Here is a 16,467-nt window from a genome sequence, read left to right on the forward strand (position 1 = left end):
ATCCCAATGCAGACCCCAAGAGAGGGTTCTTGGATCTCATGCAAGAAATAATTCAGGGCGAGTCCATAAAGTGAAAGCAAGTTTATTGGAAAAGCAAAGAAACAAAAGAATGGCTACTCCATAGATAGAGCAGCACCCAGGGTCGCTGGCTGGCCATTTTTATGGTTATTTTGTTATTATATGCTAAACAAGGGGTGGATTATTTATGAGTTCTCTGGGAAAGGGGCAGGCAATTCCTGGAACTGAGGGTTCCTCTCCTTTTAGACTATATAGGGTAACTTCCTGATGTTGCTGTGGCATTTATAAACTATCATGATGCTGGTAGGAGTGTCTTTTAGCATGCCATTGCGTTATAATTACCATATAATGAGCAGTGAGGATGACCAGAGGTCACTTTCATCACCATCTAGGTTTTGGTGGGTTTCAGCTGGCTTCTTTACCACATCCTGTTTTATCAGCAGGGTCTTTATGACCTGTTTCTGTGGTTCCAGTCCTGCTGACCTCCTTTCTCATGCTGTGACTAATGATGTCTAACCTCCTGGGAATGGAGCCTTGTAGGTCTCAGCCATATTTTACCCAGTTCCTATTCAAGATGGAGTTGCTCTGGTTGGAACGCCTCTGACAGTATGAGTTTGGGAAGAGATAGAAATGCTGAAGAATTGACCTGGAGACAGCGAAGGAGACACAGGGTTTACTGGGGAGATTACATACAGGGACAGTCCAGTGGTGGCAGGCTGGCCAGGAGAACCACTGCCATTGGTAAAAAGCATGTAGTTGATATACCATTTTCACTTAGCACCCTCCACCTAGCAACCTCCATACATAAGTAGGCCAAGAATATGGACAGAAAATTGACAAAACAAACATAAACCATGAAAAATATGAAACACACCTTTTAAAAGGTCAACCTAAATTGGATTCAAAGAAATGCAAATTAAAATATTTGGTCATCAAATCAGCAAAGAAGAAAATAAAATAATATGCAATGCTGTTGCAGTGAACGAGATTCTAACGGAAATATGTTTTTTGGCATAAATATATTCAACATATATAAATATTAATGTATATAAATAATATGTAGACATATTGTAAACATATACACGATAATTATATAAACATATAAATGTATAAATCAATAAATATCAGAGCAGTGATGAAGACAATAATAATTATGGTAATAATCCCAAACGTAAATGTGAACATTTGTTGAGGGCTCACTCACACTACTTGTGACATTTTATATATATTATCTCACTTAATCCTGACAACAACCCCCATTGTCTGAAGTACATACCCAAGGCTTGTCCAAGGATATCAAGGATGCAGACTGGCAAGAGGGAATTTAAAAGCAGAAGTTTAATAGGCAAAAGAAAGAGGAAAGCTCCCTCGTGCAGAGGAAGGGGTCCTGAACAGGTTTCCCGGTTCCCGGCAAGATGCCGTTGGTTTTATAGATGAGCTTGAGGGGGTGGTGTCTGATGTACATAGGATGCAAAAGATTGGTTGGATCAAGTGTTCCATTTACATAGCATGCAAAGAAGCTGGCTATCCCATCTTAATCTATTTTTATACAGATGTGTTCTCTACCTGGCCAGTGCCGTGTTGCCTGTTCCCTTACTGCACACATGGTGACAAAGAAAAGGGAAGCCTCCATGTTGGATATGCCTGGCTCCTAGGTGTCAGGCCTCTGAGCCCAAGCTAAGCCATCATGTCCCCTGTGACCTGGACGTATACATCCAGATGGCCGGAAGCAACTGAAGATCCACAAAAGAAGTGAAAATGGCCTTAACTGATGACATTCCACCATTGTGATTTGTTTCTGCCCCACCCTAACTGATCGTGTACTTTGTAATCTCCCCCACCCTTAAGAAGGTTCTTTGTAATTCTCCCCACCCTTGAGAATGTACTTTGTGAGATCCACCCCCTGCCCACAAAACATTGCTCCTAACTCCACCGCCTATCCCAAAACCTGTAAGAACTAATGATAATCCACCACCCTTTGCTGACTCTCTTTTCGGACTCAGCTCGCCTGCACCCAGGTGAAATAAACAGCCTTGTTGCTCACACAAAGCCTGTTTGGTGGTCTTCACACGGACACGTGAGACATTTGGTGCTGAAGACCCAGGTCAGCAGGATTCCTTCGGGAGACCAGTCCCCTGTCCTCACCCTCACTCCATGAAGAGATCTACCTACGACCTCGGGTCCTCAGACCCACCAGCCCAAGGAACATCTCACCGATTTTAAATCGGGTAAGCGACCTCTTTTTACTCTCTTCAACCTCTCTCATTATTCCTCAACCTGTTTCTCCTTTCAATCTTGGCGCCACCCTTCAATCTCTTCGTTCTCTTAATTTCAATTCCTTTCATTTTCTGGTAGAGACAAAGGAGGCACATTTTATCCTCACTCAAAAATGAGTGAGGATATGGTGGACCCAAAACTGTGGACCAAAAATGAGTGGACCCAAAACTCCAGCGCCGGTCACGGACTCGGGAAGGCAGCCTTCCCTTGGTGTTTAATCATTGCGGGGACGCCTGCCTGATTATTCACCCACACTCCACTGGTGCCTGATCTCCGCGGGGACGCCTGCCTTGGTCATTCACCCACATTCCCTTGGTGGCAAGTCAATTGCGGGGACGCCTGCTTTGGCTGCTCACCCACATTGCAGCCCAGGGCTGCTCCCCACTCCCTTCTCCGTGTCTCTACCCTTCTTTTTAAACTTACCTCCTTCACTGTGGGCAACCTTCCACCCTCCATTCCTCCTCCTTCTCCCTTAGCCTGTGTTCTCAAGAACTTAAAACCTCTTCAACTCTGGCCTGACCTAAAATCTAAGGGTTTTATTTTCTTCTGCAACACCGCATGGCCCCAGTACAAACTCGACAGTAGTTCCAAGTGGCCAGAGAATGGCACTTTCGATTTGTCTATCCTACAAGATCTGGATAATTTTTGTCAAAAAATGGGCAAGTGGTCTGAGGTGCCTGACGTCCAGGCATTCTTTTACGCATTGGTCCCTCCCTAGTCTCCGCTCCCAGTGAGACTCATCCCAAATCTTTCTTCTTTCTCTCCTGGTCTGTTCTTCAGTCTCCACCCCAAGCGCTGAGTCCTCTGAATCCTTCTTTTCCACAGACTCATCTGACATCTCCCCTTCTCCCCAGGCTGCTCCTCGCCAGGCCCAGCCAGGTCCCAATTCTTCCTCAGCCTCTGCTCCCTCACCCTATAATCCTTCTATCACCTCCCCTCCTCACACCTGATCCGGTTTACAGTTTCGTTCTGCGACTAGCTCTTCCCCACCTGCCCAACAATTTCCTCTTAGAGAGGTGGCTGGAGCTGAAGCCATGGTCAAGGTTAACGCTCCTTTTTTCTCTATCTGACCTCTCCCAAATCAGTTAGCATTTAGGCTTTTTTTTTTTTTTTAAATCAAATATAAGAACTTAACCCAGTTCATGGCCCGTTTGGCAACAACCCTTAGACGCTTTACTGCCCTAGACCAAGGGGCCAAAAGGCCACCTTATTCTTAATATGCATTTCATCACCCAGTCAGCTCCTGACATTAGAAAAAAACTCCAAAAATTAAATTCCGGCCCTCAAACGCCACAACAGGACTTAATTAGCTTCACCTTCAAGGTGTACAATAATAGAGAAGAGTTGCAATTATTTGCCTCTGCTGTGAGAGAAACCCCAGCTATATCTCCAGCACACAAAAACTTTAAAATGCCTAAGCCACAGCAGTCAGGTGTTCCTTCAGGACCTCCTCCCCCAGGATCTTACTTCAAGTGCCAGAAATCTGGCCACTGGGCCAAGGAATGCCCGCAGCCTGGGATTCTACCTAAGCCGGGTCCCATCTGTGCGGGACTCCACTGGAAATTGGAGTGTCCAGCTGACCCAAGGCTCTGAATGTCTTCTTCCCAGATCTCCTCGGCTTAGCAGCTGAACACTGCCCGATCACCTCAGAAGCTCCCTGGACCATCACAGATGCTTTGGGTAACTCTTACAGTGGAGGGTAAGTCCGTCCCCTGTTTAATCCATACGGAGGCTACCCACTCCACATTACCTTCTTTTCAGGGGCCTGTTTCCCTTGCCTCCATAACTGTTGTGAGTATGGACGGCCAGGCTGCTAAACCTCTTAAAACTCCCCAACTCTGGTGCCAACCTGGACAATATTCTTTTATGCACTCTTTTTTAGTTATCCCCACCTGCCCAGCTCCCTTATTAGGTCAAGGCATTTTAACTGAATTATCTGTTTCCCTGACTATTCCTAGGCTAAAGTCACACCTCATTGCTGCCCTTTTCCCCAGTTCAAAACCTCCTTCACATCCTCTCCTTGTATCTCCCCACCTTAATCCACAAGTGTAGGATACCTCTACTCCCTCCTTGGTGACAAATGATGTACCCCTTACCATCCCATTAAAACCGAATCACTCTTACCCCACTCAATGCCAATATCCCATCCTGCAGCACGCTTTAAAATGATTAAAGTCTGTTATCACTCGCCTGCTACAGCATGGGCTTCTAAAACCTATAAACTCTCCTTACAATTCCCCCATTTTACCTGTCCAAAAACCAGACAAGTCTTACAGGTTAGTTCAGGATCTGTGCCTTATCAACCAAATTACTTTACTTTTTCAACCATGTAGTGCCCAACCCATACACTCTTTTGTCCTCAATACCTTCCTCCAAAACTCACTGTTCTGTTCTTGATCTTAAAGATGCTTTTTTCACTATTCCCCTGTGCCCCTTGTCCCATCCTCTCTTTGCTTTTACCTGGTCTGACCCTGACACCCATCAGTCCCAGCAGCTTACATGGGCTGTGCTGCCGCAAGGCTTCAGAGAAAGTCTTCATTACTTCGGCCAAGCTCTTTCTCATGATTTACTTTCTTTCCACGCCTCCGATTCTCACCTTATTCAATATATTGATGACCTTCTACTTTGTAGCCCCTCCTTTGAATCTTCTCAACTAGACACCCTCCTGCTCCTTCAACATTTATTCTCCAAAGGATATCGGGTATCCCCCTCCAAAGTTCAAATTTCTTCTCCATCCATTACCTACCTTGGCAGAATTCTTCATAAAAACATACGTGCTCTCCCTGCTGATTGCGTCCAACTGATCTCTCAAACCCCAACACCTTCTACAAAACAACAACTCCTTTCCTTCCTAGACATGGTTGGATACTTTCGCCTTTGGATACCTGGTTTTGCCGTCCTAACAAAACCATTATATAAACTCACAAAAGGAAACCTAGCTGATCCCATAGATCCTAAATCCTTTCCCCACTCCTCCTTCCATTCCTTAAAAACAGCCCTAGAAGCTGCCCCCACGCTAGCGCTCCCTAACTCATCCCAACCCTTTTTCATTACACACAGCCAAAGTGCAGGGCTGTGTGGTTGGAATTCTTACACAAGAGCCGGGACCACGCCCTGTAGCCTTTCTGTCCAAACTTGACCTTACTGTTTTCGCGTAGCCCTCATATCTCCGTGTGGTGGCTGCCGCTGCTTTAATAATTTTAGAGGCCCTCAAAATCACAAGCTATGCTCACCTCACTCTCTACAGTTCTCATAACTTCCAAAATCTGTTTTCTTCCTCATACCTGACACATACACTTTCTGCTCCCAGGATCCTTCAGCTATACTCACTCTTTGTTGAGTCTCCCACAGTTACCATTATTCCTGGCCCGGACTTCAATCCGGCCTCCCACATTATTCCTGATACCATACCTGACCCCCATGACTGTATCTCTCTGATATACCTGACATTCACTCCATTTCCCCATGTTTCCTTCTTTCCTGTTCCTCACCCCAATCACACCTAGTTTATTGATGGCAGTTCCACCAGGCCTAATCGCCACACAACAGCAAATGCAGGCTATGCTATAGTATCTTCCACGTCTATCATTGAGGCTACTGCTCTGCCCCCCTTCACTACCTCTCAGCAAGCCGAACTCATTGCCTTAACTTGACCCATCACTCTTGCAAAAAATTATGTGTCAATATTTATACTGACTCTAAATATACCTTCCATATCCTGCACCACCATGCTGTTATATGGGCAGAAAGAGGTTTCATCACTATGCAAAGGTCCTGCATCATTAATAAAAACTTTAATCTCCATCTTTAATAAAAACTCTTCTCAAGGCCGCTTTACTTCCAAAGGAAGCTGGAGTCATTCACTGCAAGGGACATCAAAAGACATCAGATCCCATTGATCAGGGCAATGCTTATGCTGACAAGGTAGCTAAAGAAGCAGCTTAGCATTCCAACTTCTGTCCCTCACGACCAGTTTTTCTCCTCCTCATCAGTCACTCCCACCTACTCTCCCACTGAAACTTCCACCTATCAATCTCTTCCCACACAAGGCAAATGGTTCTTTGGTCAAGGAAAATATCTCCTTCCAGCCTCACAGGCCCATTCTATTCTATCGTCATTTCATAACCTCTTCCATGTAGGTTACAAGCCGCTAGCCTGCCTCTTAGAACTTCTCATTTCCTTTCCATCGTAGAAATCTGTCTTAAGAAAATCACTTCTCAGTGTTCCATCTGCTATTCTACTACTCCTAAGGGATTGTTCAGGGCCCCTCCCTTCCCTACATATCAGGCTTGGGGATTTGCCCCTGCCCAGGACTGGCAAATTGACTTTACTCACATGCTCCGAGTTAGGAAACTAAAGTACCTCTTGGTCTGGGTAGACACTTTCACTGAATTGTTAGAGGCCTTTCCCACAGCGTCTGAGAAGGCCACCACAGTTATTTCTTCCCTTCTGTCAGACGTAAGTCCTTGGTTTGGCCTTCCCACCTCTATACAGTCCGATAAGGGACCAGCCTTTATCAGTCAAATCGCCCAAGCAGTTTCTCAGGCTCTTGGTATTTAGTGGCTCCTGGTTTTACCTCAAATCACCACCCTTAAGTCTCTCTTGAAGTGGATAGAAGATCTTCAGTGGCACGGTACCCTCCAATACTTTCAACCTGATGAAGTCCTATTCTTTACTTTTATACTCACTCTTATTCTGGTTCCTGTTCTTATGCCACCCTCTACCTCTCCCCAGCTATCTCCACCACCCTATCAAACTCACTCTCTCCTAACTGTTTCCATTCCTTCTTTAACAAACATTTGCTGGCTTTGCATTTCTCTTTCCTCCAAAATCGCTGAGGCCCTGACTTACTGACTGCTTAAAAAAAGTGGGGGGACTCTATATTTTTAAATGAAGAGTATTGTTTTTACCTAAATCAATCTGGCCTGGTATATGACAACATAAAAAAACTCAAGGATAGAGCCCAAAAACTCGCCAACCAAGCAAATAATTGTGCTGAACCCCCTTGGACATTGTGTAATTGGATGTCCTGGGTGCCCCCAATTCTTAGTCTTTTAATACCTGTGTTTTTCCTTCTCTTATTTGGACCCTGTGTCTTTCACTTAGTTTCTCAATTCATACAAAACCACATCCAGGCCATCACCAATAATTCTATATGACAAATGCTCCTTCTAACAACCCCACAATATCATCCCTTACCCTAAAATCTTCCTTCAGCTTAATCTCTCCCACTCCGTGTTCCCATGTCGCCCCCTAATCCCGCTCGAAGCAGCCCTGAGAAACATCGCCTCGTATCTCTCCATACCACCCCCAAAAATTTTTGCCACCCCAGCACTTTTCCACTATTTCGTTTTATTTATTAATATAAGAAGACAGGAATGTCAGGCCTCTGAGCCCAAGCTAAGCCATCATATCCCCAGTGACTTGCATGTTTACATCCAGATGGCCCAAAGCAACTGAAGATCCACAGAAGTGAACATAGCCTTAACTGATGACATTCCACCACTGTGATTTGTTTCTGCCCCACCCTAACTGATCGTGTACTTTGTAATCTCCCCCACCCCTGAGAAGATTCTTGGTAATTCTCCCTACCCTTGAGAATGAACTTTGTGATATTCACCCTCTGCCTGCAAAACATTACTCCTAACTCCACCGCCTATCCCAAAATCTATGATAATGATAATCCACCACCCTTTGCTGACTCTCTTTTCAGACTCAGCCCGCCTGCACCCAGATGAAATAAACAGCCTTGTTGCTCACACAAAGCCTGTTTGGTGGTCTCTTCACACAGATGCCTGAGACACTAGGTAGCCCTCTTCTGTTAGCACAGCTGCCGCCATTCACCTGTGCAAGCTTCTAGCTTGCTTTTCTATGTCTGCAGCTTGATTTTTCAGGCTGCTCTTTGTTAGAAAAGAAATGACTTGGGGGCTGCTTTTTATTAAAAGAGAAACCTTGCCGAGGACTCTCTTACCCTCATTAACTGCCTAAAGAATTTCTTTCTGGCTTCTGTATCAGATGGACTGTTATCATCATCCCCATCTTACAGTGGAAGAGAGAGAGGCAAAGAACATTTAAGTAGCTGTGCTGAACCCCTATGGACTCCAGTAGGGATGACATTGTGTCTGAGAGCTGAAGAAGTGACCTGGAGACAGCGAAGGAGACATAGGGTTTATTGGGGGGACTTATATACAGGGACAGTCCAGTGGTGGCAGGTTGGCAGGAGAACTACTACCATTTGTGAAAAGCATGTAGTTGATATAGCATTTTCACTTAGCACCTTCCACCTAGCAACCTCCATTTAACCCACACAAAGAGGCTTGACCCCCTGTACAGCTTGCATTCCACGGGATGGCTGGGGACTTGGGTGTCCTTCTTAGATAAGGGGTTGGCCACTCCTGGATTCCTTCGCTTAGGACTCTGAACTCACATTCTTCTTAGACCACAAGGTTATTCTCAGACGATGCTTCAGTGATTGCTGTCAGGTGCGTCTGCCACACAGTAGTTTGCCAAAGATCACCGGGTAGCAACGTAAGTGGGATTTGAACCCAGGCAGTCCTCTAAAGTCTATGCTTTACTGTCCTACCTAAAAAATGTTTATGCCCCTTGGCCTTCTGATTTCACTTCTGGGAGTCTAGCTCAAGGAAGTATTTCTAAATAAAGATTATCATGCACAAATATGTTCGCAGAAGCATTATCCATAGATGATTCTGTTGTCTTTAAAAAGGTGTTTACAGCTGGGTGTGGTGGCTCATGTTTGTAATCCCAGCACTTTAAGAGGCCCAGGTGGGAGGATCCCTTGAGGCCAGGAGTTCAAGATCAGCCTGGGCAACACAGCAAGACCCCCATCTCTACAAAATATTTTTTAAAAAGTTAGCAGGATGCGGTGACTTGTGCCAGTTACTCAGGAGACTTAGGCAGGAGGACTGCTGGAGTTCAGGAGTTCAAAACTGCAGTGAGCTATGATTGCGCCACTGTACTTGATCCTGGGAAACAGAGTGGGACCCTGTCTTAAAAAATACATATTTATGATGAATACAAAGCAACATAAAAACATTTGATGAAATTTTATGTGGCAACAAGCTCAGACTTACACCATATAGGATGTCAAACTGCACACTAGCCACACTAATCATAAAACGGAATCTATAAGATACAATATTTTTTGTTTTGGAGATGGGAGTCTCACTCTGTCGCCTGGGCTGGAGTGCGGTGGAGTGATCTTGGCTCACTGTAACCTCCGCCTTCAGGTTCAAGCGATTCTTCTGCCTCAGCCTCCCAAGTAGCTGGAATTACAGGCGTGCACCACCATGCCTGGCTAATTTTTGTATTCTTAGTAGAAACAGGGTTTCACCATGTCGGTCAAGCTGGTCTTGAACTCTTGACCTTGTGATCCACCCGCCTTGGCCTCCCAAAGTGCTGGGATTACAGGCGTGAGCCACCGTGCCCAGCCCTGTAAGTTATAGTGTTAAGTCATAAGAGCTAGATCCAAAATTAAATGCATCACATGATTACCAACACAACTATGCCTCAAGGAAAGACTGAAAGAAAATCCACCAAAATATTAGCGATCAGGCTTGGGTGGTGAAACAATGGACAATTTTCATTTCTTTTTTGTGCTTTCTCTGATTTTCCATTTTTTTCATTCACAAACACCATGGCTTTTATAATTAAAAACATTGTTTAACATAAAGGGAAACAAGGTTTGTGTGAGGGGGTAAGTTGACGGGGTAGCAGAAAGGGGAAAATTTGGCCTGGAGGAAACTGATGGATAGATATTTCTCACTGTGTGGATATCCAAAGAGGCTGAGAAGTGGGTCCTTCTGAAAATATTGCTTCCGGAGCATTTGGGGACTGTGCCACCTGCAAAGGCCTTGGGGTCTTGAGCACTTCACTTTGTAATTGATGGCTCATTGCAATGCCCTGCAGTACTGACTTGGGAGAAGTACCCTATAGCTGTCTGTTTTGCAATTCCCCCCCACCCCCCACCATCATTTTCTTTCTTCTCCTTTGGGATTGATTTGGAAGGCATCTGGAGTGACTCATTGTTCTTGTCCTAAAATATGACCCTGCCTCTGGGATCCTAAAAGCAGGCGCTCTGAGTGCTGGTGTCCCTCATGCTGTCACACTGTAGCACGTGGTCCGTGCTGCTTGTCTCCTCAGTCTCCTCCTCCCTCGCAGAATTTCTCTTGGAAACCTTATTCTCTAATCACTGAAACGATTGGCTGGAGCCCCAGCTCCACCGTCTCCCCTTCTGTGACGTGTCCTGAGTCACCCCTTCCTTCGCACTCTCTTAGTCCTTCTTCACTCGCTTTATACTCATGGCGTGCTGGAGTGGGACACACCCCACTGTCCATGCCTGCCGCAGCCATGTCCTCTTCCTGTTTGTTTTGTAGAGCAGACACTCCATAAACGCTCATAGCAGAAATGAATAAATGGATGAGTCTCATTATCACATTGGCGGTGACAATTTTCTGATTGCCCAGAGGCTCCAGAATTGGATGTCTTTCTGGTACTGGAAGATCTACTTAGGAGGTATGGCTATGAAGGCTTAGCTCTGTATTAGAAAAATTATTCACCAGATACTTGTTAAAAATGCCAAGGAGAACTTTATTCAAGACTCTTGCAACAGGGGTGAAGACTGCTGAAGAGGGCAGAGAGGTTGAGCTCCACTCTGCACACAACAGGGACAGCGAGGCATTGATAGCTGGAGTGAGGGAGTGAGTAGAGGGAACATGACTCAGAGGAACTTGATTCCACAACCAGGGTAGGCGGAGTCTTGCTTGACTGGTTTCGTAGGATTCTCACTAAAGGCAGACCAAGGACTTAGATATCAAGGGTGGGGAAAGGAGAACTTGATCAGATATCAAGGGTGGGAGGATTCTTGATAAACTGAGCAGGATTCTTTTGCTAAAACTGGCTTGGGCAGGTGAAGGGCTGGGGGAGGCCGACATCAAGGCCTAGCTGAGAAGAGGACTCGGAGGAACCTGACTGAAGTTTGGTGGAGGAAGGAGTCTCTGTTAGATCCATGGAAGAGGTATGCAGTTTTCACTGTCATGTGCCACTGTTTGTACAGCGTTTGACTGCAAAACCCATGGTGCAGGCATCTTGTCTCTAAGTGTGATTTTTAGACAAGGAAGATGTATCAGTTATTCATGACCACCGTAATGCTGTGTAACAAATATCCACAAACCCCCGTGGCTTAGAACAATACGTATGTATCTAGCTCACGGGTGTGCAGGTCTGTGGGGGCTTCTGCTGGGCTTGCTTATATGCCTGGGGGTTGGCCAACTCTGGGCTGATCTAAGAGGTCACTGCTGGGAAGCCTGAGACAGCTCTGCCTGCTTTATGTATTTTTCCTCCTGAAGCAGGTCAGTCTGGGCATGTTCTTGTGGCCAGGAGGTCAAGAGGCATGCAGAAATGCCAAGGGCTTCTCTGAGCCTCTGCATGTCTTAAGTCTGCTGAAATCTCATTAGCCAAAGCAGGCCACACAGATGAGCCCAGAGGCTGTGAAGTGTCCTGAGTCACCCCTTCCTTTGCACTCTCTTAGTCCTTCTTCACCTACTTTATGCTCTACTCATGGCCCTGGAGTGGAAGGGCCCTGGAGGGCTCCATGGGCCTGAGTTGAGGCCATTAATGCATCAAGCTACTAGACAAGAGGGAAAGTCATACTCACACTCACAGCACTGACCCGGGACTCCAGCCTCACTGGCACCCACCACTCTGGTTGCATTCACGAAGCTATCTTATCCTGATTTCTTTTCTTTGGTCATTTATTTATTTTTTCCCTTTCTTTCATTCTTTTTTAAATTTTGTAAGAGATAGGGTCTCACTATGTCATCCAGGCTAGAGCACAGTGACATGATCACAGCTCACTGCAGCTTTAACCTCCCAGGCTCTAGAGATCCTCCTGCCTCAGCCTCCCACGTAGCTGAGACTACAGGCATGTGCCACCACACCCAGCTAATTTTTAAACTTTTATAGGCTGGGTACGATGGCTCACGCCTATAATCCTAGCATCTTGGGAGACCGAGGTGGGCAGATCACCTGAGGTCAGGAGTTTGAGACCAGCCTGGCCAACATGGAGAAACCCCCATCTCTACTAAAAGTGCAAAAATTAGCCAGGTGTGGTGGTGGGCACCTGTAATCCCAGCTACTCAGGAGGCCGATGTAGGAGAATCACTTGAACCTGGGAGCCTAGGAGGCGGAGGTTGCAGTGAGCCAAAATCATGCCACTGCACTCCAGCCTGGGTGACAAGAACAAGGCTCTGTCTCAAAAAAAAAAACTTTTTATAGAGACAGAGTCTCACTGTGTTGTCCAGGTTGGTCTCAAACTCCTGGCTTCAAGTGATCTTTCCAGCCTCAGCCTCTAAAAGTACTGGAGTTACAAGTGAGAGCCACCACTACTGACCCTCTCTTTTATTTGTGGAGCTACAGTATTTTCCCCTGGACATGCAAAAAGGATCCGAGACTGGTCCAGAAGGCTGGTATTTTGGAAGTTAACCATGTGAAATAGGGGTTTTTCCTGTGTTCCCTCCTCATGCAACTCACAATATGACAGTGGAGAGGGATATATATTCAGAAAATTGTACTAGAATATGGCACACATTATAGACATGGTATATAGAAGATTATTTTTATAATACACAGGACATGGTATTTAGGTGATCTTAACAAGCAAGTGGCCCCTCTCTGTGATTATTTCCAGGACAAATCAGGATATCATTTCAACTTTTTTTTTTTTTTTTTGAGACGGAGTCTCGCACTCTCTCTCCCAGGCTGGAGTGTAGTGGCATGATCTCGGCTCACTGCAAGCTCTGCCTCCTGGGTTCACGCCATTCTCCTGCCTCAGCCTCCCGAGTAGCTGGGACTACAGGCTCCCGCCACCATGCCCGACTAATTTTTTGTATTTTTTTTTTAGTAGAGACGTGTTTCACCATGTTAGCCAGGATGGTCTCGATCTCCTGACCTTGTGATCCGCCCACCTCGGCCTCCCAAAGTGCTGGGATTACAGGTGTGAGCCACTGTGCCCGGCCTTCAACTTTTTTTTAAAGCCACTGTTAGTAACTTTTAACAGGTGAATAAATAGCAAACTTTTATTTTGTTTCGTTTTGTTTTGTTTTTGTGATGGAGTCTTACTCTGTTGCCCGGACTGGAGTGCAATGGCACCGTCTTGGCTCACTGCAACCTCCTGCTCCCCGGTTCAAGTGATTCTCCTGCCTCAGTCTCCCGAGTAGCTGGGATTACAGGCACCCACCACTAGGCCTAACTAATTTTTTGTAGTTTTAGGAGAGATGGGGTTTCGCCATGTTGGTCAGGTTGGTCTCGAACTCCTGGACCTCATGATTTTGCCCACGTTGGCCTCCCAAAGTGCTGGGATTACAGGTGTGAGCCACTGTTCCTGGTCACAAACCTTTTTTTTTCACCAACTTTTAATAGGTGAATAAATAGCAAACACCAATGGTAGGACATGTGAGTTAATGCATTTATTGTAGAATGTAAATGCTCTGTCTTTGGAGGGTATATACCAAGTTTGCATTCCCCTAATGCAGATGCTGAGACAAGAACTTGGGGGCGGGAAGTACAGGCAAATGGGGACTGTGGCCTGGGGAAGATAGAAAGCTCCAGCTGAGTGCATTAAGGATCTGGTTACCAGTGGGCAACTGAGGTTTAATCCCAGGGGTCCCCTGAAGAACTGCAGAGCGGGCCTCGGAATTGCCCCACAGAGGGGCAGGCAAGCTGGCCTAGCTGTCTAATGACTGCCATTTCTTATTGGTTTGCCTTGGAGGCATTAAATCCCTAGTCCTGCAAGCTGCCCTGAAGACAGGCTGAGCAGCCTGCAGAGAAGGCCCTGAGTGGGTGAGAAGCAGAGAGGCAGTCATTGGAGAAGCGCTGTCAGCATGCACAGTTAATGCTCAGTGCAGCTGCAGTCAACCCAGGTGAGCCAGGGGACGGTGGGTAGGGCCTCAAGGTACTGAGACCCCGCACCAGAGAGCACCTGTCTCAGTGCTGAGCAGTCCTTCAGGCTTTGTTGAGGAGTTTGATTTGGGTACATGTATTCTCTTTTTTTTTTGAGATGGAATCTCGCTCTGTCACCCAGGCTGGAGTGCAGTGGCACAATCTTGGCTCACTGCAGCCTCCACCTCCTAGGTTCAAGCAATTCTCTGCCTCAGCCTCCTGAGTAGCTGGGATTACAGATGCCCACCACCACGTGCGGCTAATTTTTGTATTTTTAGTAGAGACAAGGTTTCACCATCTTGGCCAGGCTGGTCTTGAACTCCTGGTGCATGGATCTTAAGAAATGTCTGGGCTAGGGCTGGGCATGGTGGCTCACGCCTGTAATCCCAGCACTTTGGGAGGCTGAGGTGGGTGGATCACGAGGTCAGGAGTTCGAGACCAGCCTGGACAACCCCATCTATACTAAAAATACACACACACACAAATTAGCCAGGTATGGTGGCGGGTACCTGTAATCCCAGCTACTTGGGAGGCTGAGGTAGGAGAATTGCTTGAACTCAGGAGCTGGGTTGCAATGAGCTGAGATCACACCACTGCACTCCAGCCTGGGCAATAAGAGCGAAACTCCGTCTCCAAAAAAAAAAAAAAAAGAAACGTCTGGGCTAAAACGAGTGTGGCCATGCCCCACAGACAGAAACGTGAGTTGTAGGGTGCTCGTTACCTGTGTGTGAGTGGGGATGCAGTTTTTTTTACAAGATATACTTGGCTCTGTCGACCGAAGCTCTCTTCTCTCCCTGCTGAGCGATGGCGCAGAGGTTTCCTATGCGGGCACCTGCCCTTGTCACAAGTCTGAAGGTTGACATACAATGTTAGCTCAGGCATGTGGTTCCATTTATAACTGCCAGCATGGAGTGGCACATTGGTACTAGCCAGGAGATGCAATCTTCACCTCACTCCTGCCACGTATCTACTGGGAACCTGGCTGAGAACAGCCCTTATGGAGGGGTGACATGAAGGACATGTGGTCCCCCACTCTTCTAGACTTGGGGTTGGCTTTTCTTTTTCTTTTTTCTTTTTTTGTTTTTGAGACGGAGTCTCACTCTGTCATCCAGGCTGGAGTGCAATGGCGCAATCCTGGCTCACTACAACCTCCGCCTCCCAGGTTCAAGCGATTCTCCTGCCTCAGCCTCCCAAGTAGCTGGGATTACAGGCGCCTGTAACCACGCCTGACTAATTTTGTATTTTTAGTAGAGACGGGGTTTCACCATGTTGACCAGGCTGGTCTCGAACTCCTGACCTCAGGTGATTTGCCTGCCTCGGCCTCCCAAACTGCTGGGATTACAGGCGTGAGCCACTGTGCCCCTGCCAGTGTGCTTTTTCTATAAAGGGCCAGACGGTAATGACTTTAGGCTTTGTGGGCCAGAGAGTCTCTGCTGCAACTACTTAGCAAGGCTTCTGTAGCTCCAACACAGCCACAGACAATACATTAAGGAATGGGTATGGCTGTGTGCTGATAAAACTTTAATTACAGAAACAAGATGTGAGCTGGATTCAGCTCGTGGGCCATAGTTTGCTGACCTCAGAGTGCTCCGGACAGTAGAGCCTAGTGCTGGATAGCAGTGACAGGTGTCCTGGGACTGTGGCATGTCGCCCTTTAGAATTAATTCAGTCACATGACCTAGCATAGGGGATTGTGATTAACCTGTAATTAATTGCCTTTACTGGATTGCGGGAAGTAGGATGCATTGAACCATGATATCATTGCTGGAGAAGCTACCCCATCCAAGTCCCCTTTCAGATGGCCTGGAGGGTGTCTGCCCTCACATTCCATGCCGTTCTCTTTTGTTTTTTGTTTTTTTCTGAGATGGGGTTTTACTCTTGTTATCCAGCCTGGAGTACAGTGGCACCATCTCAGCTCACTGCAACCTCCGCCCCCGGGTTCAAGTGATTCACCTACGTCAGCCTCCCGAGTAACTGAGATTACAGGCGACCGCCACCATGCCCAGCAATTTTTGTATTTTTAGTGGAGACAGGGTTTCGCCATGTTGGCCAGGCTGGTCTTGAACTCCTGATCTCAGGTGATCTTCCCGCCTTGGCTTCCCAAAGTGCTGGGGTTACAGGCGTGAGCCGCCGTGCCCGGCCCAGAACCCTGTTCTTTAGTGCATCACTCCTCACCATCTGGTGCTGACCAGTTGACCTGTGACTGTGGCATACAGG

At 46.7% G+C, this 16,467-nt stretch overlaps 1 protein-coding gene across 1 annotated transcript in view; it reads left to right on the forward strand.

Annotated features, from left to right (window-relative positions):
* Positions 1 to 16,467, forward strand: part of RFLNA (refilin A) — a 346,540-nt gene that overhangs the window by 97,878 nt on the left and 232,195 nt on the right. Inside the window, exons 4-5 of the mRNA XM_074008336.1 lie at positions 1,572 to 2,246; positions 3,904 to 3,994. The gene's annotated coding sequence lies outside the window, so the exon portion shown is untranslated. The remainder of the gene's footprint in view (positions 1 to 1,571; positions 2,247 to 3,903; positions 3,995 to 16,467) is intronic.

The sequence above is a fragment of the Macaca fascicularis genome, chromosome 11, assembly GCF_037993035.2.
Source record: "Macaca fascicularis isolate 582-1 chromosome 11, T2T-MFA8v1.1".
In the NCBI taxonomy this organism is placed as follows: Eukaryota; Metazoa; Chordata; class Mammalia; order Primates; family Cercopithecidae; genus Macaca; species Macaca fascicularis.